Source organism: Schistocerca nitens, chromosome 4 (assembly GCF_023898315.1).
Source record: "Schistocerca nitens isolate TAMUIC-IGC-003100 chromosome 4, iqSchNite1.1, whole genome shotgun sequence".
NCBI classification, from domain to species: Eukaryota; Metazoa; Arthropoda; class Insecta; order Orthoptera; family Acrididae; genus Schistocerca; species Schistocerca nitens.
The window spans coordinates 271432014-271446312 of record NC_064617.1 but is presented as its reverse complement, the minus strand read 5'-3'; the positions used below and the strand labels follow the sequence as shown (position 1 = coordinate 271446312).

The 14299-nt window shown below is 46.3% G+C and overlaps 24 non-coding genes across 24 annotated transcripts; 9 read left to right on the top strand and 15 right to left on the bottom strand.

Moving 5' to 3' along the window:
- Positions 1-4: 4 nt before the first annotated feature.
- Trnaa-cgc (transfer RNA alanine (anticodon CGC)) lies at positions 5-76 on the top strand. The gene has a single exon. It is a non-coding gene; the product is annotated as a tRNA-Ala (tRNA).
- Positions 77-350: 274 nt separating this feature from the next.
- Positions 351-422, bottom strand: Trnac-gca (transfer RNA cysteine (anticodon GCA)). The gene has a single exon. It is a non-coding gene; the product is annotated as a tRNA-Cys (tRNA).
- A 318-nt stretch (positions 423-740) lies between these two features.
- On the bottom strand, positions 741-812 carry Trnaw-cca (transfer RNA tryptophan (anticodon CCA)). Its single transcript has one exon. It is a non-coding gene; the product is annotated as a tRNA-Trp (tRNA).
- A 118-nt stretch (positions 813-930) lies between these two features.
- Trnaa-cgc (transfer RNA alanine (anticodon CGC)) lies at positions 931-1002 on the top strand. The gene has a single exon. It is a non-coding gene; the product is annotated as a tRNA-Ala (tRNA).
- Positions 1003-1276: 274 nt separating this feature from the next.
- On the bottom strand, positions 1277-1348 carry Trnac-gca (transfer RNA cysteine (anticodon GCA)). The gene has a single exon. It is a non-coding gene; the product is annotated as a tRNA-Cys (tRNA).
- Positions 1349-1666: 318 nt separating this feature from the next.
- Trnaw-cca (transfer RNA tryptophan (anticodon CCA)) lies at positions 1667-1738 on the bottom strand. Its single transcript has one exon. It is a non-coding gene; the product is annotated as a tRNA-Trp (tRNA).
- Positions 1739-1856: 118 nt separating this feature from the next.
- Positions 1857-1928, top strand: Trnaa-cgc (transfer RNA alanine (anticodon CGC)). Its single transcript has one exon. It is a non-coding gene; the product is annotated as a tRNA-Ala (tRNA).
- Positions 1929-2202: 274 nt separating this feature from the next.
- Trnac-gca (transfer RNA cysteine (anticodon GCA)) lies at positions 2203-2274 on the bottom strand. The gene has a single exon. It is a non-coding gene; the product is annotated as a tRNA-Cys (tRNA).
- Positions 2275-2592: 318 nt separating this feature from the next.
- Trnaw-cca (transfer RNA tryptophan (anticodon CCA)) lies at positions 2593-2664 on the bottom strand. Its single transcript has one exon. It is a non-coding gene; the product is annotated as a tRNA-Trp (tRNA).
- Positions 2665-2782: 118 nt separating this feature from the next.
- Trnaa-cgc (transfer RNA alanine (anticodon CGC)) lies at positions 2783-2854 on the top strand. The gene has a single exon. It is a non-coding gene; the product is annotated as a tRNA-Ala (tRNA).
- A 274-nt stretch (positions 2855-3128) lies between these two features.
- On the bottom strand, positions 3129-3200 carry Trnac-gca (transfer RNA cysteine (anticodon GCA)). Its single transcript has one exon. It is a non-coding gene; the product is annotated as a tRNA-Cys (tRNA).
- Positions 3201-3518: 318 nt separating this feature from the next.
- On the bottom strand, positions 3519-3590 carry Trnaw-cca (transfer RNA tryptophan (anticodon CCA)). The gene has a single exon. It is a non-coding gene; the product is annotated as a tRNA-Trp (tRNA).
- A 118-nt stretch (positions 3591-3708) lies between these two features.
- On the top strand, positions 3709-3780 carry Trnaa-cgc (transfer RNA alanine (anticodon CGC)). The gene has a single exon. It is a non-coding gene; the product is annotated as a tRNA-Ala (tRNA).
- A 274-nt stretch (positions 3781-4054) lies between these two features.
- Positions 4055-4126, bottom strand: Trnac-gca (transfer RNA cysteine (anticodon GCA)). Its single transcript has one exon. It is a non-coding gene; the product is annotated as a tRNA-Cys (tRNA).
- A 318-nt stretch (positions 4127-4444) lies between these two features.
- On the bottom strand, positions 4445-4516 carry Trnaw-cca (transfer RNA tryptophan (anticodon CCA)). Its single transcript has one exon. It is a non-coding gene; the product is annotated as a tRNA-Trp (tRNA).
- A 118-nt stretch (positions 4517-4634) lies between these two features.
- Trnaa-cgc (transfer RNA alanine (anticodon CGC)) lies at positions 4635-4706 on the top strand. Its single transcript has one exon. It is a non-coding gene; the product is annotated as a tRNA-Ala (tRNA).
- Positions 4707-4980: 274 nt separating this feature from the next.
- Positions 4981-5052, bottom strand: Trnac-gca (transfer RNA cysteine (anticodon GCA)). Its single transcript has one exon. It is a non-coding gene; the product is annotated as a tRNA-Cys (tRNA).
- A 318-nt stretch (positions 5053-5370) lies between these two features.
- Positions 5371-5442, bottom strand: Trnaw-cca (transfer RNA tryptophan (anticodon CCA)). The gene has a single exon. It is a non-coding gene; the product is annotated as a tRNA-Trp (tRNA).
- Positions 5443-5560: 118 nt separating this feature from the next.
- Positions 5561-5632, top strand: Trnaa-cgc (transfer RNA alanine (anticodon CGC)). Its single transcript has one exon. It is a non-coding gene; the product is annotated as a tRNA-Ala (tRNA).
- A 274-nt stretch (positions 5633-5906) lies between these two features.
- On the bottom strand, positions 5907-5978 carry Trnac-gca (transfer RNA cysteine (anticodon GCA)). Its single transcript has one exon. It is a non-coding gene; the product is annotated as a tRNA-Cys (tRNA).
- Positions 5979-6296: 318 nt separating this feature from the next.
- Positions 6297-6368, bottom strand: Trnaw-cca (transfer RNA tryptophan (anticodon CCA)). Its single transcript has one exon. It is a non-coding gene; the product is annotated as a tRNA-Trp (tRNA).
- Positions 6369-6486: 118 nt separating this feature from the next.
- Positions 6487-6558, top strand: Trnaa-cgc (transfer RNA alanine (anticodon CGC)). The gene has a single exon. It is a non-coding gene; the product is annotated as a tRNA-Ala (tRNA).
- Positions 6559-12927: 6369 nt separating this feature from the next.
- Positions 12928-12999, bottom strand: Trnaw-cca (transfer RNA tryptophan (anticodon CCA)). The gene has a single exon. It is a non-coding gene; the product is annotated as a tRNA-Trp (tRNA).
- A 118-nt stretch (positions 13000-13117) lies between these two features.
- Positions 13118-13189, top strand: Trnaa-cgc (transfer RNA alanine (anticodon CGC)). Its single transcript has one exon. It is a non-coding gene; the product is annotated as a tRNA-Ala (tRNA).
- Positions 13190-14299: the final 1110 nt, after the last annotated feature.

The following is a 14299-nucleotide window of genomic DNA, read 5'->3' as shown; positions in this document are numbered from 1 at the left end:
TGGCGGGGGTGTAACTCAGTGGTAGAGTGTCTGCTTCGCATGCAGAAAGTCCTGGGTTCAAATCCCAGCTCCTCCAATTTTTGTTTCTCCGTGCAGCAGTACATGAAAACTTTTGCCTATCACCATATTCTATAAAATTCAGTGTACAAGATTCTTCCCCCAAGCAAGTGGATTTCGTACAGTTCGACCGCATGGCGGGAGGACGATGACCTGCAAGAGCCTGGGCTGCGATCCCCCCATTGAAATGTTGCTCCAAAGCCTTCGGTATGGCGTGCGGAGTGCACCTGAAACATGTATTTGCAACTCACCGCGACAACCGTCATTTGTTTTTTCGAGATACTGAAAAATGAAGGGGGCACCCGGGATTGAACCGGGGACCTCTCGATCTGCAGTCGAATGCTCTACGACTGAGCTATACCCCCTTTCACGATCTTTCTATTCCCATAACTTAAGGAAAAATATTATACTCTGCCTGGCTAAAGACGTCTAATCGAGCAAAATATTGCGTAATCATTATCTCTCAGTTATATATTAGCGATAAACGATATAAATGTCAAAAATACTAGACACTTCGCGCCTGGAGAAAGTGCGAGTCGGCGCCTTCACCTTAATGTCAGAACGCGAAAATTGCACTAGTAGCTTTTTTCAAGCAAGTTCTGTTCGTCCGTTCTCTGTAATCGTTTGGTATCTGATTAAACTGACATACTCGCCTATGGCTTTCGTAAACGAAAATTTCATTGTGACCCCGACGTGATTTGAACACGCAACCTTCTGATCTGGAGTCAGACGCGCTACCGTTGCGCCACGGAGTCGACGCTGCTTGGGTCTTGTAATGAATAGGTTCCTCGAACACTTACTGTACCGTTCAAACCTAAGAAATAATGACAGTAGGATCCACGAGAGACTCGTCCCAGATGTAGTTGCTCTGGCGGGGGTGTAACTCAGTGGTAGAGTGTCTGCTTCGCATGCAGAAAGTCCTGGGTTCAAATCCCAGCTCCTCCAATTTTTGTTTCTCCGTGCAGCAGTACATGAAAACTTTTGCCTATCACCATATTCTATAAAATTCAGTGTACAAGATTCTTCCCCCAAGCAAGTGGATTTCGTACAGTTCGACCGCATGGCGGGAGGACGATGACCTGCAAGAGCCTGGGCTGCGATCCCCCCATTGAAATGTTGCTCCAAAGCCTTCGGTATGGCGTGCGGAGTGCACCTGAAACATGTATTTGCAACTCACCGCGACAACCGTCATTTGTTTTTTCGAGATACTGAAAAATGAAGGGGGCACCCGCGATTGAACCGGGGAACTCTCGATCTGCAGTCGAATGCTCTACGACTGAGCTATACCCCCTTTCACGATCTTTCTATTCCCATAACTTAAGGAAAAATATTATACTCTGCCTGGCTAAAGACGTCTAATCGAGCAAAATATTGCGTAATCATTATCTCTCAGTTATATATTAGCGTTAAACGATATAAATATCAAAAATACTAGACACTTCGCGCCTGGAGAAAGTGCGAGTCGGCGCCTTCACCTTAATGTCAGAACGCGAAAATTGCACTAGTAGCTTTTTTCAAGCAAGTTCTGTTCGTCCGTTCTCTGTAATCGTTTGGTATCTGATTAAACTGACATACTCGCCTATGGCTTTCGTAAACGAAAATTTCATTGTGACCCCGACGTGATTTGAACACGCAACCTTCTGATCTGGAGTCAGACGCGCTACCGTTGCGCCACGGAGTCGACGCTGCTTAGGTCTTGTAATGAATAGGTTCCTCGAACACTTACTGTACCGTTCAAACCTAAGAAATAATGACAGTAGGATCCACGAGAGACTCGTCCCAGATGTAGTTGCTCTGGCGGGGGTGGAACTCAGTGGTAGAGTGTCTGCTTCGCATGCAGAAAGTCCTGGGTTCAAATCCCAGCTCCTCCAATTTTTGTTTCTCCGTGCAGCAGTACATGAAAACTTTTGCCTATCACCATATTCTATAAAATTCAGTGTACAAGATTCTTCCCCCAAGCAAGTGGATTTCATACAGTTCGACCGCATGGCGGGAGGACGATGACCTGCAAGAGCCTGGGCTGCGATCCCCCCATTGAAATGTTGCTCCAAAGCCTTCGGTATGGCGTGCGGAGTGCACCTGAAACATGTATTTGCAACTCACCGCGACAACCGTCATTTGTTTTTTCGAGATACTGAAAAATGAAAGGGGCACCCGGGATTGAACCGGGGACCTCTCGATCTGCAGTCGAATGCTCTACGACTGAGCTATACCCCCTTTCACGATCTTTCTATTCCCATAACTTAAGGAAAAATATTATACTCTGCCTGGCTAAAGACGTCTAATCGAGCAAAATATTGCGTAATCATTATCTCTCAGTTATATATTAGCGTTAAACGATATAAATATCAAAAATACTAGACACTTCGCGCCTGGAGAAAGTGCGAGTCGGCGCCTTCACCTTAATGTCAGAACGCGAAAATTGCACTAGTAGCTTTTTTCAAGCAAGTTCTGTTCGTCCGTTCTCTGTAATCGTTTGGTATCTGATTAAACTGACATACTCGCCTATGGCTTTCGTAAACGAAAATTTCATTGTGACCCCGACGTGATTTGAACACGCAACCTTCTGATCTGGAGTCAGACGCGCTACCGTTGCGCCACGGAGTCGACGCTGCTTAGGTCTTGTAATGAATAGGTTCCTCGAACACTTACTGTACCGTTCAAACCTAAGAAATAATGACAGTAGGATCCACGAGAGACTCGTCCCAGATGTAGTTGCTCTGGCGGGGGTGTAACTCAGTGGTAGAGTGTCTGCTTCGCATGCAGAAAGTCCTGGGTTCAAATCCCAGCTCCTCCAATTTTTGTTTCTCCGTGCAGCAGTACATGAAAACTTTTGCCTATCACCATATTCTATAAAATTCAGTGTACAAGATTCTTCCCCCAAGCAAGTGGATTTCGTACAGTTCGACCGCATGGCGGGAGGACGATGACCTGCAAGAGCCTGGGCTGCGATCCCCCCATTGAAATGTTGCTCCAAAGCCTCCGGTATGGCGTGCGGAGTGCACCTGAAACATGTATTTGCAACTCACCGCGACAACCGTCATTTGTTTTTTCGAAATACTGAAAAATGAAGGGGGCACCCGGGATTGAACCGGGGACCTCTCGATCTGCAGTCGAATGCTCTACGACTGAGCTATACCCCCTTTCACGATCTTTCTATTCCCATAACTTAAGGAAAAATATTATACTCTGCCTGGCTAAAGACGTCTAATCGAGCAAAATATTGCGTAATCATTATCTCTCAGTTATATATTAGCGTTAAACGATATAAATATCAAAAATACTAGACACTTCGCGCCTGGAGAAAGTGCGAGTCGGCGCCTTCACCTTAATGTCAGAACGCGAAAATTGCACTAGCAGCTTTTTTCAAGCAAGTTCTGTTCGTCCGTTCTCTGTAATCGTTTGGTATCTGATTAAACTGACATACTCGCCTATGGCTTTCGTAAACGAAAATTTCATTGTGACCCCGACGTGATTTGAACACGCAACCTTCTGATCTGGAGTCAGACGCGCTACCGTTGCGCCACGGAGTCGACGCTGCTTAGGTCTTGTCATGAATAGGTTCCTCGAACACTTACTGTACCGTTCAAACCTAAGAAATAATGACAGTAGGATCCACGAGAGACTCGTCCCAGATGTAGTTGCTCTGGCGGGGGTGTAACTCAGTGGTAGAGTGTCTGCTTCGCATGCAGAAAGTCCTGGGTTCAAATCCCAGCTCCTCCAATTTTTGTTTCTCCGTGCAGCAGTACATGAAAACTCTTGCCTATCACCATATTCTATAAAATTCAGTGTACAAGATTCTTCCCCCAAGCAAGTGGATTTCGTACAGTTCGACCGCATGGCGGGAGGACGATGACCTGCAAGAGCCTGGGCTGCGATCCCCCCATTGAAATGTTGCTCCAAAGCCTTCGGTATGGCGTGCGGAGTGCACCTGAAACATGTATTTGCAACTCACCGCGACAACCGTCATTTGTTTTTTCGAGATACTGAAAAATGAAGGGGGCACCCGGGATTGAACCGGGGACCTCTCGATCTGCAGTCGAATGCTCTACGACTGAGCTATACCCCCTTTCACGATCTTTCTATTCCCATAACTTAAGGAAAAATATTATACTCTGCCTGGCTAAAGACGTCTAATCGAGCAAAATATTGCGTAATCATTATCTCTCAGTTATATATTAGCGTTAAACGATATAAATATCAAAAATACTAGACACTTCGCGCCTGGAGAAAGTGCGAGTCGGCGCCTTCACCTTAATGTCAGAACGCGAAAATTGCACTAGTAGCTTTTTTCAAGCAAGTTCTGTTCGTCCGTTCTCTGTAATCGTTTGGTATCTGATTAAACTGACATACTCGCCTATGGCTTTCGTAAACGAAAATTTCATTGTGACCCCGACGTGATTTGAACACGCAACCTTCTGATCTGGAGTCAGACGCGCTACCGTTGCGCCACGGAGTCGACGCTGCTTAGGTCTTGTAATGAATAGGTTCCTCGAACACTTACTGTACCGTTCAAACCTAAGAAATAATGACAGTAGGATCCACGAGAGACTCGTCCCAGATGTAGTTGCTCTGGCGGGGGTGGAACTCAGTGGTAGAGTGTCTGCTTCGCATGCAGAAAGTCCTGGGTTCAAATCCCAGCTCCTCCAATTTTTGTTTCTCCGTGCAGCAGTACATGAAAACTTTTGCCAATCACCATATTCTATAAAATTCAGTGTACAAGATTCTTCCCCCAAGCAAGTGGATTTCGTACAGTTCGACCGCATGGCGGGAGGACGATGACCTGCAAGAGCCTGGGCTGCGATCCCCCCATTGAAATGTTGCTCCAAAGCCTCCGGTATGGCGTGCGGAGTGCACCTGAAACATGTATTTGCAACTCACCGCGACAACCGTCATTTGTTTTTTCGAGATACTGAAAAATGAAGGGGGCACCCGGGATTGAACCGGGGACCTCTCGATCTGCAGTCGAATGCTCTACGACTGAGCTATACCCCCTTTCACGATCTTTCTATTCCCATAACTTAAGGAAAACTATTATACTCTGCCTGGCTAAAGACGTCTAATCGAGCAAAATATTGCGTAATCATTATCTCTCAGTTATATATTAGCGTTAAACGATATAAATATCAAAAATACTAGACACTTCGCGCCTGGAGAAAGTGCGAGTCGGCGCCTTCACCTTAATGTCAGAACGCGAAAATTGCACTAGCAGCTTTTTTCAAGCAAGTTCTGTTCGTCCGTTCTCTGTAATCGTTTGGTATCTGATTAAACTGACATACTCGCCTATGGCTTTCGTAAACGAAAATTTCACTGTGACCCCGACGTGATTTGAACACGCAACCTTCTGATCTGGAGTCAGACGCGCTACCGTTGCGCCACGGAGTCGACGCTGCTTAGGTCTTGTAATGAATAGGTTCCTCGAACACTTACTGTACCGTTCAAACCTAAGAAATAATGACAGTAGGATCCACGAGAGACTCGTCGCAGATGTAGTTGCTCTGGCGGGGGTGTAACTCAGTGGTAGAGTGTCTGCTTCGCATGCAGAAAGTCCTGGGTTCAAATCCCAGCTCCTCCAATTTTTGTTTCTCCGTGCAGCAGTACATGAAAACTTTTGCCTATCACCATATTCTATAAAATTCAGTGTACAAGATTCTTCCCCCAAGCAAGTGGATTTCGTACAGTTCGACCGCATGGCGGGAGGACGATGACCTGCAAGAGCCTGGGCTGCGATCCCCCCATTGAAATGTTGCTCCAAAGCCTTCGGTATGGCGTGCGGAGTGCACCTGAAACATGTATTTGCAACTCACCGCGACAACCGTCATTTGTTTTTTCGAGATACTGAAAAATGAAGGGGGCACCCGGGATTGAACCGGGGACCTCTCGATCTGCAGTCGAATGCTCTACGACTGAGCTATACCCCCTTTCACGATCTTTCTATTCCCATAACTTAAGGAAAAATATTATACTCTGCCTGGCTAAAGACGTCTAATCGAGCAAAATATTGCGTAATCATTATCTCTCAGTTATATATTAGCGTTAAACGATATAAATATCAAAAATACTAGACACTTCGCGCCTGGAGAAAGTGCGAGTCGGCGCCTTCACCTTAATGTCAGAACGCGAAAATTGCACTAGTAGCTTTTTTCAAGCAAGTTCTGTTCGTCCGTTCTCTGTAATCGTTTGGTATCTGATTAAACTGACATACTCGCCTATGGCTTTCGTAAACGAAAATTTCATTGTGACCCCGACGTGATTTGAACACGCAACCTTCTGATCTGGAGTCAGACGCGCTACCGTTGCGCCACGGAGTCGACGCTGCTTAGGTCTTGTAATGAATAGGTTCCTCGAACACTTACTGTACCGTTCAAACCTAAGAAATAATGACAGTAGGATCCACGAGAGACTCGTCCCAGATGTAGTTGCTCTGGCGGGGGTGTAACTCAGTGGTAGAGTGTCTGCTTCGCATGCAGAAAGTCCTGGGTTCAAATCCCAGCTCCTCCAATTTTTGTTTCTCCGTGCAGCAGTACATGAAAACTTTTGCCTATCACCATATTCTATAAAATTCAGTGTACAAGATTCTTCCCCCAAGCAAGTGGATTTCGTACAGTTCGACCGCATGGCGGGAGGACGATGACCTGCAAGAGCCTGGGCTGCGATCCCCCCATTGAAATGTTGCTCCAAAGCCTTCGGTATGGCGTGCGGAGTGCACCTGAAACATGTATTTGCAACTCACCGCGACAACCGTCATTTGTTTTTTCGAGATACTGAAAAATGAAGGGGGCACCCGGGATTGAACCGGGGACCTCTCGATCTGCAGTCGAATGCTCTACGACTTTTTTTTTTTTTTTTTTTTTTTTTTTTTTTTTTTTTTTTTTGGGTCTCCTTCCTCCCCTTCAACCCATCCTTACACTCGCCAGAAGTTGCCTTCTCGGCCTGGCTTCATCGCCATTAAAAGAAATTTGTCTGCTTCACGATGAAATAAATGTACTTCTTCTGTAAAGAAAAGAAACTTGTTTTCCTTTAAATCATTCCCCTGCGTAATGTTTTTATTCATGACGAAATAAAAAGACTTCTTCTGTATAGAAAGGAAGAGTATTTTCCTTGTTAACATTCCCCTGCTCGTCCTCCAACAAGGTGGCACTGACTCAGCTGACACGCAATCCTCAAAACTCGTCTTCTCGAAATCAATATGCCTTCACTTTTATACCCCAAGCTTTAAAGCTTGGCCTCGGTCGTTAGGTGATCCTTTCTTTTTCCCCCGGGTTGTCTTCTCGCAGATGTGAGGGCAGACGTCGCTGAAGTCCGCAAACCGTCCTGTGGTGTGCTGGAGTGTGATGGTAGGAAATGTTCCTTCGGAAAAAGTGACATTCACAACGTGAGCCACAAACTGAAAACTTTCACTCGACTATCGAGGATAGTACAAAAACGAAGTCCTAATGTAAGCAAGAAAAAAAAGTACAAGTACAATAATAAGGCACGTGGGTTGTAAAAACTGAACACCTGTTCGTTGATCCATCTGTTCGTCTAGCATCCTCTTATAAGTCCCTCCATAGTATGTGTGTCATATCGTCACTAGTTGTAATGCCGCGATATAATTGGCAAACTTTCGCTTATATTTTGGGTCCCTCATCAGTAACTTAGCCTGTGTGGCTAGGTATACTCTGTAGCCCATATATGTCCGGTCTTCCTGGGCATTAATGATGTAGTGCAGTGTGTGCGCTGCCAACCATGTCCACGTGTTCTTTTTGGTTACCGGATAGTAAGTTCCATCCGGTTGGAGAATCGATGTTAGAGAGATGTTCTGCGGTGTAGTCCTGCAGATCAGTGCCATGGTCCTACGACACCAGTTCAATATATGGCCGTTCTCACCACAGGCACAACGGTGTTGTAAGGTGTCGATGACATTACATTCTCGACACTTGTCTGAAACCGACAGGTGTATTTTATGGAGTCGCTCTCTAGTTGGTATTGTCTGATTGACAATTTTATACCAAGTGGATCGGACGTCAGTGCCTAGAACACTGTTATTGATGTTTGTCCAGATGCGAGTCCAATCCGTAGAGGGGTACTTCGTCACCATGCGGTTGGCTCTTCCAGTATCGTTCATCAGACGATATAGTTGAGCAGATGTTAGATCACTTAATGGAGCACTCGATTTCGACTTCAGGTAGCTGGCTTCTAAGAGAAACATCCTGATATGATTCGCCTTATAGTGCACTTCCCCTAGGTTTATTGGTATTAGCATGTTGTATGGTTGATATGTCCTTATGGCCATACGAAGTGCGCTGTCGGGGTATTTGTGGCACAGCTGCAGTGTATTACGTACGAGGAGAGCCTTGCATTTCGTTGGGACATCTATTAGACCCAGGCCCCCTTCCTCCGGAGGGAGAGTGACGACGTTGATCCCCACCTTGAATATCTCACCCCTCCAAACATACCATCCGACTGCCGACATGATGCCCCTGGCAATAGTGTCTACCACCGGGAGAACCTGCCCAACATACCAGATTTTGGAAAGAATCTTGGTATTGATGAATTGAACTCGTTGAAGCAGATTCTGTTCTCGGCCTTTATTTTGTTGAAGGCAGGCTTTCGTGATGGCCAAGAGTTCTTTCCAATTGACTGCCGTTGTTCTTATAGGGCAACTGCTCATTTTTATACCTAGCAGTTTGACAGTCTCGCACAACCTGTAGGGACAAGTACCATCTGTCGGAAAGCCTCCCCCAATCGGCAATAATCTGGTCTTCGTATAATTTAATTTGGAGCCTGACGCTCGTTCGTATTCAGTGATACTGTCAGCGATCTCCCGTAGCTCCCGTTCCGACCGTATTACAGCACTCACGTCGTCCGCATAGGCAATACATTTTATGTTGTATGAGTAGACGGTTAAGCCCTGAAGTTTGCAATGGAGCATCCGGAGAAGTGGCTCAATTGCTATGACGTAGAGAGGCATAGACATGGGGCATCCTTGTCTTACTGATCTTTCAATAGGAATCGGTCGGGTGAACTGACCATTAACAATGACCTTAGAAGTGGCAGCGGTGTATATATTGCGAAGCACTGTAATGAAGTCGTCACCGAATCCAAGATGTTTCATAATTTGGAACAGATAACGGTGCGAAACCCGGTCAAAAGCCTTACATTGGTCTAAAGCAAGAATTGCTGCAGTCGGCCGTGTAATTGCACTGAACGAGATGATCTCCCTGTAATCCGCAAGACATTTGAAGATATTACGTCCAGGTACTGCTGCTGACTGGCTGTGATGGATTATCGTCCCTAGGACGTTTTTAATTCTATGGGCAAACACGCGGGCCACAATCTTATAGTCGGAATTCAGGAGGGAGATTGGTCGAAAATGATTGATGTCGTTGTGTGAGTGTTGTTTCGGAACAAGTACTAGTAGACTGCCATTGAAGTCTTCTGGTAGTTGCAGACCCGCTCTAATTTCGTTACATATATGCACAAAACAATTTTCCAGTAGATGCCAGTATTCCTTATAAAATTCAATGGGAAGTCCATCCGCGCCAGGGGATTTATTAGGCTGAGCCTTTCTCAAGGCCATCTTAATTTCATCCGCAGTGACTTCACTCATCAGTGACTCTCTGTCAGCCTCGGCTAGTTTCGCTGTCAGAAGATCTTGCATGGCGGAGATGATCTCATCGTCTGTCGGGTCTGCCATATAGAGTCTCCGGTAATAGTCAGTGATATAATCCTTTATTTCCAGCTGAGTCGTCAAGAAGCCGCCATCTTCCGTTTTCAATTTACTGATCAGGTTTTGTCTTGCTCGTCGTTTCTCTCTGCCGAGGTGGAACGAGGATGGATGTTCATCGGAAGTACTGTTGGTGTCTCTAGAGCGGATTTTGGGACCTTCCATTTGTTTCCGTTTCAGTAGTAACAACTTTGCCTTAATCCTTTTAATTTGTACGATGTTTTCGTGCGTGACAGACGTTTCAGAGTATAAATCACGTAGGCATCTAAAGTAAAATTCAAAGGTCTCCTTTTGCAAGCGGCTCCTGGCGTAGCTATAGGCCTTCAAGCACCTAATAAGTCGAGGCTTCGTATAGTGGCACCACCACATCGTGACAGACGGAAAAGCAGCCTGTCTGTGTAGACTCGATTCCCAGACCTCCTGCAACTGTTCTCGTAGCCCTTGCTCTCGGAGGATGTCTACATTTAATTTCCATCCTGTTTTGCCACGGAACGTTTTCTGTCGGGTCATACGAATGGTACAGTGGTAGGCCAAGTGGTCTGAGAAATATATTGGCCACGTTTCCGTTGCCGATATTTGCCCTCTCAGAGTTTTCCCCACATAGATCCTATCGATGCGGCTGGCAGTTTGTGCGGTGTAATATGTAAAGCAGCTTTGGTCCCCATGTAGTATTTCCCATGTGTCCTCCAGTTCGAGCTGACGCACTGTTTCTGCGAGAGTAGGACAACCATTAAAATTCGGCCTTTGATCTTTAGGCTTTAAAACGCAGTTGAAGTCACCCCCAAGTACCACGTCTTCTGGATTCCGTCGTAACAGATATAACAGGTCAATAGCAAAGAACTGGGCTCCGCGCACTCTATTTTGATTACCAGAAGGGGCGTAGATGTTTATAAATCGTATACCGTGAATTAGACACGAAATGCCTCTCCCGTTCTCCAATAGTTCGACGTCAGAGATGGTCACTTCCTCTTTGATTAGGAAAGCCGTACCGGAGGAGCTATCCGGAATGGTGTTTTGTACCACTTCGTAACCAGGAATGTCAAGGTAAAGGTTGTCGTCCACCTCCTGCAGCATCACAATATCCGCGTCACAGCTGTAAAGGTAGTCGCGAAGACTGTACAGCTTCTGAGTCGAGGTAATTTTATTGATATTTAACGTGGCTAACTTGTAGTCCTGAAACGGAGGAGACATTTCCAGCCAGTGGTGCGAAGTCTCAATCCAAGTATGGAAGGGAGACGTCGGTGGGAACCATTAATAAGTATCAGAAAAGTAATCAGCGTCCCCTGTCGGAGTTGTTGAAGCAGGTCCTGTACTTTTGAGTTCTTCATCCCTCACAGCTGAGGAAGCACCTTTCGCCGAGCCGACTTTATTCGTTTCAGTGTCCACTGACATGCCTTCTACGTCATCTGCCCAGTCGCCAACATGAACTGAGTCCCTCTTGGTGTGTGAGGCTATCTCAGCCAGACGGAGGTGTGTGGAGCTATCCCTGAGGACCCGTCGTGTAGTCTTTCCCCGTTCAGCGAGAGCGTGGTCTTCGACCTCTGACTGGGGCTTCGTGGTGTCTGCCACATCGCTGGTGCCACTCTGTTGCTTCTCATCAGGGTGTCCATGTAGAGAATCGGTAAGGTCGCGGGCAATCTGCAGACCTTTCTCACGCAAACTTGGTGCAGTTTGCTCGACATTCTTGTGGGCAATCCTCCTTTTCTTATGTGTCTTCGGTGAATTGCCTCGCCTTCCATTTTCGTCAGCCTCTGGAGATGAAACGCTATCTTGCCCACCAGTGAATCCTGCCGTTTGCGCTGAGACAGGCATCTGTTTATTGCCAGTGTCCGAATCGTTGACGTTTCCTTGGGATTGTACATCACAGGAAAGGTTGGCCAAATTCGTACCCACTGGCTCGTTGGTTTCCGTTGGAACCTCAGGGGTTACATCAGTGATGTCCTCTGTGGTGGAAGTTTCCATTGGCGTCACTCGGTCGGCGTCCAAGGCGTTGGAAAGTGTGTCCACAACTGAATGTTCCACGTTGGCCATGTTCGTGCGGGCTGCCGCCACATATGTCAGCGGTAGGGAAGTCATCGTATTAGCTGGCACAGTGTCTCCTGGTGGCAACTGCGTCACCCTTCGTTGGATACATTGAGCACGAACGTGATCCGTGGCACCGCACCCAGAGCAGGTACGCGGTTGACCGTCATATATTACGATCGCCCTGTATCCACAAATAGTAACGTAAGATGGTATGTGCCTCTGCAGTTCCATTTTAACCTGCCGAACACCGTTCAGGACAGGAACCTTAAACGTCGCCCATTTTTCGGCAACATTGCTAACAACTTTACCATAATTTTTTAGCACCGCGTCGATGTCAGCCGCAGGTACTTCAAATGGTAACTCAAAAATTCGAAGAGTTCGAAGACCAAATCCTGCATGAAAAACCTTAACCTCTCCGACGTTCCCATCACGGTGCTTAAATTTAAACTTACCACTACATGACTGCAAGATCTGTTCGCAAATAGCAGCGGTTTTAAACTTGATGTAGACAACGCTACTAACGATCGACAGGTGTACACCGATGATATCGTCAAAGGATCGTTTCAGACATTCCTCAATCCATAATTCTATCTCAAAAGATTTCGTTCGTGCATAGGTGTGATAGAAGACAAATTTCAACGTGTCTCTGCGCGTTATGTCGTTCATGTTCCGGTTCTAAACATTGTCACACAATAACACGTTATTGTGGCCGCTAGAACAGCGTCTACTCACCAGTAAACAGCACACAGCCAGCAGCAGCGAGGACGTAAACACGCCGCGAATCCGCTCGCCACGGCCTATGACTGAGCTATACCCCCTTTCACGATCTTTCTATTCCCATAACTTAAGGAACAATATTATACTCTGCCTGGCTAAAGACGTCTAATCGAGCAAAATATCGCGTAATCATTATCTCTCAGTTATATATTAGCGTTAAACGATATAAATATCAAAAATACTAGACACTTCGCGCCTGGAGAAAGTGCGAGTCGGCGCCTTCACTTCAATGTCAGAACGCGAAAATTGCACTAGTAGCTTTTTTCAAGCAAGTTCTGTTCGTCAGTTCTCTGTAATCGTTTGGTATCTGATTAAACTGATATACTCGCCTATGGCTTTCGTAAACGAAAATTTCATTGTGACCCCGACGTGATTTGAACACGCAACCTTCTGATCTGGAGTCAGACGCGCTACCGTTGCGCCACGGAGTCGACGCTGCTTAGGTCTTGTCATGAATAGGTTCCTCGAACACTTACTGTACCGTTCAAACCTAAGAAATAATGACAGTAGGATCCACGAGAGACTCGTCGCAGATGTAGTTGCTCTGGCGGGGGTGTAACTCAGTGGTAGAGTGTCTGCTTCGCATGCAGAAAGTCCTGGGTTCAAATCCCAGCTCCTCCAATTTTTGTTTCTCCGTGCAGCTGTACATGAAAACTTTTTCCTATCACCATATTCTATAAAATTCAATGTACAAGATTCTTCCCCCAAGCAAGTGGATTTCGTACAGTTCGACCGCATGGCGGGAGGACGATGACCTGCAAGAGCCTGGGCTGCGATCCCCCCATTGAAATGTTGCTCCAAAGCCTTCGGTATGGCGTGCGGAGTGCATCTGAAACATGTTATTTGCAACTCACCGCGACAACCGTCATTTGTTTTTTCGAGATACTGAAAAATGAAGGGGGCACCCGGGATTGAACCGGGGACCTCTCGATCTGCAGTCGAATGCTCTACGACTTTTTTTTTATTTTTTCTTTTCTTTTTATTTATTTTCTTTTTTTTTTTTTTTGTTTTTTCTTTTTAACATCAAAATGAAGAGACCCCTCCTGGGCCAAAATCATATGGTTCCCTTCCGGAAGCGCATGTCCGCTGGGGACAGTAGGGAGATAGACTTTCCGACCTTCCGGACGCTAGGCCGTCTTCTCGATGCAAATTTATAACCGGTGAATTCGGAGAGGTCCTTCTTTTTTGATGCATGGATTCTTTGTGTATCGTTACACAATCGTTACATGTGTAGATACCACCATCTCCATACAGCGATATATAGACTAACTGCTCATGCCTATCGTCAACGGTTCACCAGAAAGTCTTCAAACACCTTCATAAGAAAATTGGCATAATGTTTGCGGTATGTCTGTGTTCGCTTCAGTATCGAGTGTTGGTTCTCCAAGAATGATCTGTACTCGCCTACGTCATGCTCCGACGTGCTGAATAGGTAGTACACAGTTACCCCCATTAACCAATGTACTGCGTGTCTCTTCGTTCGCGGGTACGGGTGATCATCAGGGCAGAGTAGGGACATCATTGAAATGGCGTGCGGTGCCGTGCGTTGGATGAAGGCCAATAGGCGACAAAGCAGTTGCCACACGTCCTTTGCAGCCCCGCAAACTAGCCGGTGGAGGTCCGTATCTTGCAGTTGGCACGTCGGGCACAGCGGCGATGCCGCGAGATGAATCTGGTTCAGACGTGACTGCGTTGGGTATTTACGATTCACGTAATAGTACCATGTGGTCC